Source organism: Coturnix japonica, chromosome 24, assembly GCF_054131305.1.
Source record: "Coturnix japonica strain WE chromosome 24, WE-NBRP24, whole genome shotgun sequence".
Lineage (NCBI taxonomy): Eukaryota > Metazoa > Chordata > Aves > Galliformes > Phasianidae > Coturnix > Coturnix japonica.
In genome coordinates, this window is record NC_140686.1 from 958,416 (window position 1) to 971,463 (window position 13,048).

Here is a 13,048-nt window from a genome sequence, read left to right on the forward strand (position 1 = left end):
TATCCTTTTCTTTTTCTCTTTATCTCAACCCATAAAATTTAAACCGCAGCACTGCCCCAAGTCTCTTACTGATCTCCTTGGGACTATTCAGTTTATCCGGTCATGCACTGAAGAGCACCAGAATATCTTGAGGTTTTCTCAGGGAGCAGCTCCTGAGGCATATTCCTTACACCAGCTTTGGAAGAGGCCTCCAGTTCTCTGGACCTGCTCTAAAGGGGCCCTCTTGTTATGGCAGTGCCAGCAAGGAGACCAGCCCTGACACAGCCGTTCGTATTGTGGGCTACTGACTGCTGTCCTGTAGTGCTGCTGTAGAGAACAGGACTGTTGGGAGACATAGAAGGCATTCAGGCCAGAACAAAAATGAGAGGACTTGAGAGCACTGTGGTGGTGTAAAGAGATCAGAAATGAAAAGAGTACGTTGAGCTGCTGTCTGTGGCTGTACCTCCCCAAATCCAGACAAAGAAGGATAAAAGAAAAGCTAAGTAAAAGTCTATTTTGAAACCTTTTTAGGAATATTTTAACCTATTCAGGGAATCTGGTTCCATGTTTGCATAAGCTCTTGGAGTGAGAAAATGGAAAACAGGTAGAAAAGAAATAAGTTCTAATCATATATTCAATAATTTTTATGTTTTTTAATTTTTTTTTTTTCCAGCGTAGCTATATCTTACATAATCAATCAACGAAAGGTACATAAAGTATAGAGAACCAACACTGGGAATCATATGAGAAAGTTATGCATTTTATGGAAGTTGGAATAGTGATAATTGCAACACCTTCCTGAGAGCGTGCTTGATCTCCCTGTTCCTCATGCTGTAGATAACAGGGTTCAGTGTTGGAGGAACCACTGCATACAGAAGAGCCACTGTCAGATCCAGGAGTGGGGAGGAAATGGATGGGGGCTTCAGGCAGGCAGAAGAAGCAGTGCTGAGAAAGAGGGAGACCACAGCCAGGTGAGGAAGGCATGTGGAAAAGGCTTTGTGCCGTCCCTGCTCAGAGGGCATCCTCAGCACAGCCAGGAAGATCAGCACATAGGACACCACTATGAAAACAAAGCAGCCAAATACTAAACTGATATTAAAATTGAGAAACACAGATTCCCTGAGATTTGATTCTGAGCAGGAGAGCTTGAGGATCTGGGGGATTTCACAGAAAAACTGGTTGACAACATTGCCTTGGCAGAGAGGCAGTGAAAACGTACTGGCAGTGTGCAGCAGGGAATAGAGAACCCCAGCGCCCCAGGCAGCTGCTGCCATGGTGGCACAAGCTCTGCTGTCCATCAAGGTCCCGTAGTGCAGGGGCTTGCAGATGGCAACGTAGCGGTCATAGGACATGATGGTGAGAAGGGAAAACTCTGCTGAGAGGAAGAAGGCATAGAAAAAGAGCTGTGCAGCACATCCTGCGTAGGAGATGGCCCTGGTGTCCCAGAGGACGTTGGCCATGGCTTTGGGGAGAGTGGTGGAGATGCAGCCCAGGTCGAGGAGGGCCAGGTTGAGGAGGAAGAAGTACATGGGGGTGTGCAGGCGGCGGTCGCAGGCTACGGCTGTGCTGATGAGGCCGTTGCCCAGGAGGGCAGCCAGGTAGATGCCCAGGAAGAGCCAGAAGTGCAGGAGCTGCAGCTGCCGCGTGTCTGCCAACGGCAGCAGGAGGAACTCGCTGATGGAGCTGCTGTTGGGCATCTGCTGTTGCTGGGCTTGGAGTCCTGCTCAGAGTGCAGAAGATAATGACAAGTCCAGACCATTCTCAGAGACACTCCTCCTGATATACTATGAAATGTTTTTATTCTCCTACAACAGTATACATTTAGCACCATTACTTGCATTTAATTTCATAAATTTTAGCATTCCGTAGGCAGAACCAGCATTTGGAGCTCTAACCATTCCTCTTACTTTCTTACCTCATCCTGTCTCCCTGGATATTTTCATCTGTTTCTTGTCTTATGACTTTATCCCAACTGCTCTTAGCGCCCCAAAAGCAGCCTCTGTGCCATTCAAATTCAGTTAGAAAAAGCTACCTGTTTGCAGCTAAAGTGAATTATTCATACCTACAGAAAATGATGATAATTAATATTGTTTCCATCCTTCAAAAAATGGGAGACTGGAAGCACAACACGTGTGAATTTTACAAAACAAGCAACTGACTGATGAAAAATTCTCAGAAGTGTGACTGCCACTTTCTGCCTACAATTTGTTTTACCTCAGAACAGGAAATGGAAATCCCCTGCCTTGGATCTCCTCTTCCAAGGGCCCTAGGAAACAGAGCTGTGCAATAGATCTGTGATCCCCCTGCCCCAGGCAACAGCTGTGGCAGCACAAGCCCTGCCGGGGGGCTCCTTCCCCCCACACGTCTCCCCGCAGCGCCCTGGGCAGCTCCCCGGGCAGGCTGAGTGCTGAGCCTGGCAGGCGGCAGAGTCCCATACCCGGCACACAGCCCCTGGGGCACAGCAGGGACCCTGCTCTGCAGGACAGCCCTGGGCACCCGCCTGCAGCCCCGGCTGCACAGCCTGCAGCCCTGCTGGGACATGCAGCTCCCCCCCCTACACACACCTCGTAGCTCTTATGCTGCAGCACAGAAGCCCTCAGCTGGACCAGAAGGCTTTTTCCACAGTAAAGAAACATGCATTACCTGCAGCCAATCTGCTATGGAATGTCGCATATTTTGTTAACCCTCTATTAAAAGCAGCTGCATTGCCTACTGCATGAGACTTACCGTGTTGTGGTCTGTGAGCAATGCTCCTTCATAGAGCTCACAGCCCGCTCACACAGTACATATCTTGTAAGCTCACTCCAATTTCTCTCCTCTCTTTCTGTCACCTGCAGGCTGTGCTGTGCACAAGAGCTGCTCCTGGGCACAGCTGTCTCTCTACATCTCTGCCCACTTTTATGAGCTCCCTGTGTTTTAGGAGCCCAACCCAGCTGAGCAGTAGAGGATGTCATTTTTATCCTTCCCACTTGTCTCCCCTGAGATTTCCCTGCATCATCATGGCCAACAGTTCCTGAAAGTCAACAGCATCATTACTGTGCTTTGAAATCTGTTGAATTTAACACCAGATTTCAGGTGGTCAGTGACAAATTCCTGACATGTGGTGAAGCCTCTCAGAGAGTGTTTGCTAAAGCAAAAAGGAGCACACAGACAGGGACAGGATACCATAGAATCATAGAAACACCAAGTTTGGAAAAGATTTAAAAGATCATTCAGTCCAGCTGTTCAACTATCACCAATAGCTCCCACAAATCCATGGCCCTCAACACAACGTCCAATGATTCCTGGAACACCTCCAGGGTCGGTGAATCCACCCCCACCCTTGGCAGTCCATGCCAGGTCCCAAAGTTCAGGACGTGGCATTTGGTCTTGGTGAAACTCATCCCATTGGCTTCAGCCCAGATCTCCAGCCTGTCCAGATCCTTCAGTAGGTCCTTGCTAATGACAGACAGGTCCACACTCGCAGCCAATTTGGTGAAATCAGCAAACCTACATAGGATGCACTCAGTGCCCTCATCCAGGTCATCAATAAAAATATTGAAGAGGACAGGTCCCAGCACAGACCCCTGGGAAACACCAGGTAGGCACACAGGTGGGCGTCCAGGCGGGTCTTGAATATCTCCAGTGAAGGATACAACACAACCCCCTCGGGTAGCCTGTTCCAGTGCTCCATCACCCTCACCATAACGAAGTTCTTGCACAAATTCGTGCAGAACTTCCTATGCTCCAGTTTCTGTTCAGTTCCCCTACTCATATTTCCACACACTGACATCACGACACCCAGGTCCCTCTCTACAGAGCTCCTCTCCAGCAGCTCATTCCCCAAACTGTCCTGGTGTGTGCAATTATTCCTTCCTAAGTGCAACACTCTACACTTGCTTTCATTGAACCTCGTCTGGTTTCTTGCTGCACATCTATCCAGCCTGTCCAGGTCTCGCTGAATGGCAGCACAGCCTTCAGGCGTGTCAGCCAATCATCAGCAAACTTGCTGAGGGTGGCCACTATCCCCTTGTCAAGGTCACTTATGAAGAAGCTGAACAAGACCAGGCTCAGCACCAACACCTGGGGAACACCGCTACTTACAGGTCTCCAAATGGACTCTGCTTTGACAACGACCACCCTCTGTGCTCTGTCAGTCAGACAGTCCTCAACCCACCTCACTGTTCACTCATCTTTCACACATTTCCTTATCTTTGTGATAAGGATATTGTGGGAGACAGTATCAAAAGCCTTGCTGAAATCAAGGTAGACAACATCTACCGCTCTCTCCCCATCCACCCAGCCAGCAACAGTGTTATAGAAGGCTACCAGGTTGGTCACACATGACCTCCACTTGGTAAACCCATGCTGACAACCCCTGATAACCTCCTTTTCTTCCAACTGTCTGAAGATGGCATTCAGCACAAGCTGTTCCATCGCCTTTCCAGGGACAGAGGTGAGGCTCTCTGGCCTGTAGTTACCCAGATCTTCCTTCATACACATTTTTGAAGACAGGATTGACACTGGCTATCCTCCAGTCTTCAGGCACCTCCCCCATTCCCCAAGACCTCTCAAAGATGATAGAGAGTGGTTCTGCAGTCATCTCTGCCAGCTCCCCTGAGATTTCCCTGCATCATCATGGCCAACAGCTCCTGAAAGTCAACAGCATCATGACTGTGCTTTGGAATCTGTTGAATTTAACACCAGATTTCTAGTGGTCAGTGACTAATTCCTGACATGTGGTGAAGCCTCTCAGAGAGTGTTTGCTCAAAGAGGGCACTCATACAAGTACAGGATATCATAGAATCATAGAATCATAGAATCACCAAGTTTGGAAAAGATTTAAAAGATCATTCAGTCCAGCTGTTCACCTATCACCAATAGCTCCCACTAAACCATGTCCGTCAACACAACATCCAATCATTCCTTGAACGCCTCCAGGGTCGGTGAATCCGCCACCCCCCTGGGCAGTCCATGCCAGGTCCCAAAGTTCAGGACCTGGCATCTGGTCTTGGTGAAACTCATCCCATTGGCTTCAGCCCAGCTCTCCAGCCTGTCCAGATCCTTCAGTAGGGCCTTGGTAACTTCAGGCAGATCTACACTCCCAGCTAATTTGTTGTAGTTTGCAAACCTACATAGGATGCACTCAATGACCTCATCCAGGTCATCAGTAAAGGTTCTGAAGAGGACAGGCCCCAGCACAGACCCCTGGGGAACACCAGGTAGGCACACAGGTAGGAGTCCAGGCTGGTCTTGAATACCTCCGGAGAAAGGGACTCCCCAACCCCTTGTGCAGCCTGTTCCAGGGCTCTGTCACCCTCACTGTAAAGATTTTCCTGCACACATTCGTGCAGTACTTCCTATGCTCCAGTTTCTGACCATTTCACCTTGTCTTGTCTCCACAGACTGCTGAAAAGAGCCTGGTCTCTTCTCTTTGACCCCACACCTCAGATTTGAGCACTGACATGAGAGCAACCCCCTGCACCTTTCCCTGCGAGCAGAGCATCACAGAGCAGAGACAAAGTCCCCATGTATCATGCAGTGTTATTCTGCTTAGCAACAGAAGAGGCCCGTCTTTCTCTATGCTCCATCTGTGGCATTCTCCAGAGTTCAAGGCATTGCAAAGCTATGGCACATCTACGTTCTTGCAATGATGACACCTTAGTATGCTCTGGGCTCTCATTTCAATTGCATCTAAATAAGTCTAGGGTCATACCAGTTGATGGGAGGCTGGCAAATGTTGTCTCATTGTAAGGAAGAGCAAGAAAGATGACACGGGCAATTACGGACTTGTCAGTCTCACTCCAGTGCCTGGTAAAAGTATGGAGAAAATGATGGTGGGAGTTATGGACAAACAGCTGAAGGACAATTCTGTCATTGGTTGCAGCCAACGCAAGTTCCCGAGGGGAAGGTCCTGTTTAACTTCTGATTCCTTTATGACACGATTATCCATTTAGCTGACCAAGGGAAGCCAGCTGATGTTATCCCTGAGGATTTCAGTAGAGTTTTTGAGACTACTCACAGCACCCTTCTGGGCAGAATGTCCTGCATATGGCAAGACAGAAACAGAATGTGGTGGGTGAACAGTTGGCCAATATGTCAGGCCAAACAGACTATAGTAATTGTGTTTCATCAGGCAGGTAGCTGGTCATTGTCAGGGTTCCCCAGGGCTCCATTTTAGGGCCACTTCTCTTTCATGTTTTTGTGGATGACTTGCATGCAGGACTAGAAGATGTTCTGAGCAAGTTTGCTGATGAGACCAGATGAGGAGGTGCTGTTGCCTCCACTGAGGGTGGAGAGAACTTGCAGAGAGATGTGGACAAGTCAGAGAAATGGGTACCAGTTGGTACTAAGCACCAAGTGCATAAAGCATAACAAGAACAAGTGCCTGATTGTGCATTTTGGTAGGGGCAACACTGGACATACACACTGACTGGATATGGGACATTGGAGGGTGGTCTGACTGAAAAGGATTGGGGTGGGGGTCCTGGTCAGCATCAAATTGAATGTGAGTCAGCAGTGTGCCCAGACAGCCAGGAAGGCCAATGCTCCCCTAAAGTGCATCAAACAATTTATTGCTATCTGGGTAAGGGAAAGGATTGTCTCCCTCAGCTCTGCACTGCTGCAGCCTCACCTGGAGCACTGGGTGCACTTCTGGGCACCGCAGAAGATCAAGTGCACCAAACTATGGGGGAGTGTGCACAGGAGGGCACTGGAACTGAGAGATCTGAAGTTCAGTTACATTGGGATTGACTACTTGTTCAGACGGGGCCTTCTCACATCCCACATCCTGCGATGAGACACAGGGCACATGTGGGTTATGAACTTGACAGCATTTCTGCAACACATGCAGATCCTGGGATCTTCCCTTCCCATGTCTTTCACTTAACAGCATATAGATTTCCAACTCACTGCCACAGGAAGTGCCCTGAGCCAACATGAGAGACAGGATCTCCATGCCAAGGGTCTGGGAATCAGGTCTTGTCCTGTTTGCTTTTTAAGACAAAGGAGGATTTTCTTAGCATCAGAGCCACCATGCCAGTGCCTTTGCCTGACTGGAGTCATGGCTTCCAATTATCTGCTCTAACTAGTCCCTTGGGAAGCTTGCTTGCTAATGGCCCTCAGTGGGCCCATTAATACTCCAAGAAACTTCACTGTTACTTCTGACTTGGTCATGCCAAGTACTTTATGCAAACTTCTCTCTGCACTGGAGGTTGATGGACTCAGCACCAAATGCACCCTGGGGCCCATTATAAACTAAAGAGCCTCCTGTGCCTTGTGCCTTCCTGTTGTCTTCAGGTTTTCAGAACGTGTTCAGCAAAATGGAGAGAGCTTAAAGAGCAAGAATCCAAAATGCATTTAATGTCTATTTATTTATAGTTTGTTTTATACAAGAAGTTAAAGAAGCACTTTGCAACTGATGCCAATCCAGGATGTCCCCAATGAGTTCTATTCTGTTGCTGTGTGGACAAAGTTCCTCTTCAACCAATCCACCCCACTTCTACTCACATTGGCCCCATGGTACTTGCATCACTTTTCCTCAAATCACTCTTCTCCTCTGCCGTCACCCGCTCAGTGTTAAACCTCCTTTGTACCAACTCCCACTGGCTTTCCACAGAGAACCAGCTGCACACAGAAAAAGAAAGATTTCTCTTTATTTATGGCCAACAAACAAAAGGAAAGGTGATGCAATTGAATGAACAGTAAAACACAGTGATCAATTGCATGCCATGTCCAAGCTGCTTCTATTGAGGTTTATGTTTCACAGGGACTATTTCCTCAAGAAATGAGTTAGACACTGATAGGATGGGATAGATAAAATCATGGTGAAGGACTTGACAACAGATTTTTGAGGAATGGAGCAAATTCCAGTAATCTCTCTGGGATAGATCAGCCAGGGAGCTGGGAGGTATCAACTTAAAACTGAACAGGACTCGTGAGTATTTCACACACTGAGATGGGTTAACACATTCTTACTGATTTCTATCTATGTCTTCAAATCTTTTTTTCACTTTTACTGACATTAATGAACATCTTTCAGAATTAATGATTTTTTAAAGCATGAAAATAAAGAGAAAGTTAAAAAGAAAAATAAAAGAGAAATAGTAAAAGGAAAAGGAAAATAATGAAAAGGATATGGAAATTGAAAAAGAAAAGGAAAAGGAAATGGAGAAGAAAACGGCATAGAAAAAGATAAAGAAAGAGATAAAGAAAAGGCAGGAAGGGATTGATAGAATCACGGTGAAGGAGTTGACAACACAGTCCATCAGACTTTGGCGAGATGGAGCAAATCTGGGTCATCCCACAAAAAGTCAGAAATCAGACAGATATATGGGAGGTATCTGACTGAACAAAGACAAGGGATGGGGAAATCTGGCAGGCTGTGGCAGGAGCGTGTGTCTAAATGGCCAGCTGAAAACATGCCCTTAACCATGGCCATTTATTGAGGAGAACTGGAGACAGCTGGAGGATGAGGGACATCAAGTAGGCAGCAGGGAAGAGCAGTGGTGACGCCAGGATTTAGTCACAGGTCATTGGCACTGGCACTGCTGTCTGTGTCCCTGAACCTGAAGGCAATTGTGTCCAGCAAACACAGTTCTGGAAAAACATAGTAGTTTCAGAAAAAAAAAAAAAAAAAAAAAAGATAATAATAAAATAAAAGACATCAAATAAGCTCAAAGATTCATATTTACAACTTAAAATGGAACAAGACTCATGAGATTTTCTCATGTTAAGAAGGGTTAACACATTTTCATTGATTTCAATCTTTGTTTTCAATTATTTGTCTCAATTTTATTGACGTATATGAACATCTTTTAAGCTTACGGACAAAATATAAATAAATAAATAAATAAATAAATAAATATATAAATAAATAGATGAAAAGAGATCCATTTGCGTCTTGTACTTGGCCTGATGCCCCTTTGACCTTCACAGTTCCCACCAGACCTTCATTGCCGGAGAGTATGAGATCCAGCAGAGAACCTCTCCTCTTTGGTTCCTCCATGGCTTGGTCAAGAAGCTGCCATCTGTGCTCTCCACGGATCCGCTGGATGGCACATGCCCTGCTGTGCTGTCCCTGCAGTTGATACTGCAGTGCAAAACTCTCCCAAACAGGACACAGGTTAGACAACATGAGACTCCCATGTGTCTGCAGAGGGCAACTTCCACTTGCTCTCCATGATCAAGAAGCCAAAAACAGACACTGCAGGAATCCTCTCTTTGACATTTCCATTAGCTCTGACCTGGCTGCTCTTCCATCCCCAGGCAGAGCTCAGTGCACTCTCACAGAGGGCTGTCGCTCTTCCTTGACTCCTTGTCCAACCATTGTAAATACTCTGTATCCCCTTGCAATACAGTGAAGTTGTGGAAGCCATTTAACTCTGCCCCTGTAATCCAAACAGGAGCTCAGGCCTGCAGCTCATCTATGGTATCAGTGTGCAGAAGGTGGCACACAGACATTAGACGGATCGTGTGTCTTGGAGTTGACGCAGCAACACAGACACACCATGGGCATGGCTTTCCTGAAGGCCCTGTGCTGCTCTTGCAGCTGCATGTGAATTCACCAGACAGCCGGTGCTATCCCCTCTCTGGCCCTCAGCTGATGCCCAGGAAAGAGGTGTCTATCTCAGGGACTTCCCACACGGATTACAAGCACTGGCACACATCAGGAGCAGCCCAGGCACCTTGGGAATAACCCAGTGTCTGTGTGTGAGCAACTGCCTCCCTGCTGAAGGACCGAGAACTCAGAGCAGGAGCTCACATGCAGGCAACTCCTTGTGCACTTCTGAACTGAACCAGAGGAATCCCAATGATACTGTGTGTGCATGGGGAGCTGAATCCCATTTCAGCTCCAGGATTTCTGTCAAGGGATGAGACTCCTGCACTGCCTCAGCTGGATCACTGTCCTGCACAGGGAAAGTCCAAACCTCCCCATCCTTTTCTGGGTGACCTTTGTGCTTCATCAAATGAACTCAGGTAGCACTCGCTATATGTCTCCAATCAGTCACAGACCACTGGACATGTGGTGGTTAATTAAGCGAATTTCAAAGCACAGTCATGATGCAGTTGTCTTTCAGGAGCTGTTGGCCGTGAGGACCCAGGGACATGTCAGGGGAGATGGGTGGGAAGGATAAAAGTGACATCATCTGCTGCTTGCTTGTCCGGGCACCTGGGACACAAGGAGCTCATAAATGTGGGCAGAGCTGCAGAGAGACAGCTGTGCAGGAGCAGCTCTTGTGCACAGCACAGCCTGCAGGTGACAGAAGCAGAGGAGAGAAACTGGAGAGAGCTTCCAGGATGTGTGTGGTGTGAGAGGGCTGCGTGCTCTCTGCAGGAGAGACCATGACAAGGTAAGTCTCACTGCAGACCGTGAGCTGCTTTTCATAGAAGGTTAACTTTATTTGGGATATCCCATAGCAGATCTGGATGTAGGCACTGCATGTTTCTTTACTGTGTTAAAAGCCTTCTGCTCCAGCTGAGGGCTTCCGTGCTGCAGTGTCAGAGCACAGCCCTGATGGCTGTGTGTTTCAGTACCGCTGCAGGCTGTGCAGCCGGGGCTGCAGGCGGGTGCCCAGGGCTGTCCTGCAGAGCAGGGTCCCTGCTGTGCCCCAGGGGCTGTGTGCCGGGTATGGGACTCTGCCGCCTGCCAGGCTCAACACTCAGCCTGCCTGGGGAGCTGCCCAGGGCGCTGCGGGGAGACGTGTGGGGGGAAGGAGCCCCCCGGCAGGGCTTGTGCTGCCACAGCTACTGCCTGGGGCAGGGGATCACAGCTCCACTGCACAACAGTATGTTTGTGAGGGTGCTTTGCTTGAGGATAGCCAAGGCAGGGGGTTTCCTTTTCCTGTTCTGAGGCAAAGAGGTTTGGAGTCAGAAGTCTAAAAGGGGCAATAGGAGTTCTGAGAATTTTTCGTCCATCAATTGCTTGTTTTGTGAACAGTCACACATTATTTGCTTTCAGTCTCCCCTTTCTCTGTGCTTCTCTATTCCCTGCTGCACACTGCCAGTACGTTTTCACTGCCTCTCTGCCAAGGCAATGTTGTCAACCAGTTTTTCTGTGAAATCCCCCAGATCCTCAAGCTCTCCTGCTCAGAATCAAATCTCAGGGAAGTTGTGCTTCTCTTTTTTAGTTCCATTTTAGCCTTTGGCTGCTTCGTTTTCATAGTGGTGTCCTATGTGCAGATCTTGGTGGCCGTGCTGAGGCTGCCCTGTGAGCAGGGATGGCACAAAGCCTTCTCCACATGCCTCCCTCACCTGGCTGTGGTCTCCCTGTTTCTCAGCACTGGCTTTTTTGCCTACCTGAAGCCCCCGACCATTTCCTCCCCACTCCTGGATCTGACAGTGGCACTTCTGTACGCAGTGGTTCCTCCAACACTGAACCCTGTTATCTACAGCATGAGGAACAGGGAGATCAAGCACGCTCTCAGGAAGGTGTTGCAATAAGCACTATTCCAGCTTCCATAAAATGCACAACTTCCTCATAGGATTCCCAGTGATGGTTCTTCATGTTTTATGCATCTTTGATTGTTTGATTATGTGAGATATAGCAGCGTGCAATAAAATGTTATTGAACTTATAAATAAAAATGTCTTTTTTTCTTCTTCCTACTTCTTTCCTACCTAATTTCCACTTTTTTCACTCCAGGAGCTCATGTAAACATTGTCATGGTTTAATAATTTTGTAATTTTGCTATCAGTATTCCACATCATAACATCATATAAAGCTTGAATAATTTTACTGAATCTGCTACTTACAGAAGAAGACTACATCTCCCAGAGAACAACACGTCAATAGGTCACGGGACCTGGACTCTATATTAACTCGGTTGCAGACTAGACTGATCTCTTGTCGAGTTCTGGCGTTCAGGGCAGTGTGTGGGAGTCTTCACCGTCTTGCCTAAATTTCACAGTAGGTTATGGGACTCATTCTCTCTCCTATTTTGCCTGATTCGTTAGCTCAATTTTTTCAATTATATTATATTATATTTTATTATCCTGTATCTCGATATAGTATTTAGTAAATAAGTGTGCCTCCTTAGATCGTTGCCGCTGTTTTCTTTTCCTAATTAACTTTTTCCTTTCGGCCTAGGGCCCCTGCAGGGCCCACAACCCCTATCATGGGCGCAAGTGGATTTTTCGTTCAAACCGTGACAGATTTTGTTGGAGAATGCGGGAAAATTGAGTTGCTGTTTTTTCTGTGTTTTCTTCTGTTGCTCTTTTAGCTTTTAACAGGGCTACAAGTTGTTTTTCTTTGTTAAGGAGCTATCTTAGGTTTGCGATTCTGCGCCTGCGAGCTTGACCTTGAAAGTCCAGGCGGACTGCCAATACTCCGGTTTATTTTATAAACACTACTGAGCTTTGCGTTTTTAACTTTTTTTTCTCTCTATTGAAAAAAAAAAAAAAAAAAAAATGTTCTCTCTACTAAGTTGGCTTTATAAGGTACTGCATTTCATTAGTTCCTCTTTTATGATGCTCCAAACATATTGGACCATGTTTAAGCTAGCCCATTTTACCTATGAAGTTATAGGAATGTATTATAGATTGAAAGCATGGTTAGCAACGCTTACTTCGTATTTGCATGCAGCTCCAGAGGGAGCAAGTAATACAACTAATGCAACCAATAGTATGGAAATGGTGGTTTTTGAGCGTGCTCTTCCTTTTTTCTTTGCATCCTTTAAGCAGTCTTCGACTGACCAGTTGTCCCAGTGGACCACACTGTCAATCGTACTAATCTCCCTGAATTTACTGTTGGTTATTGTAGTGATCTCACTCAGTATCTGGATTTATAACCTCAGGAGGAAGTCTTCCCTAAAATTAGAGAATACTGAGTGGCAGGGAGTGTGGAGAGTCTTTGGAGAGACTTTTAGAAGACAGACATCTTTAGTGTCATGGAGCTTTACTCCTGAACACTTAAAGAATCCCAAGAGTTTGACCACATACTTGTGACAGGAATGTTGTGGCTCAGGCAGATCTCAGGTGGCACAAATGACTTGGGGCCTAGCTAATGCTTATCGGGCCTTATTTAATACCATTTCTGAGAGGGAAGTTTTTGATGCTGAGAGAGGGAGTCTCAGGGCTGAGAATGAGAGTCT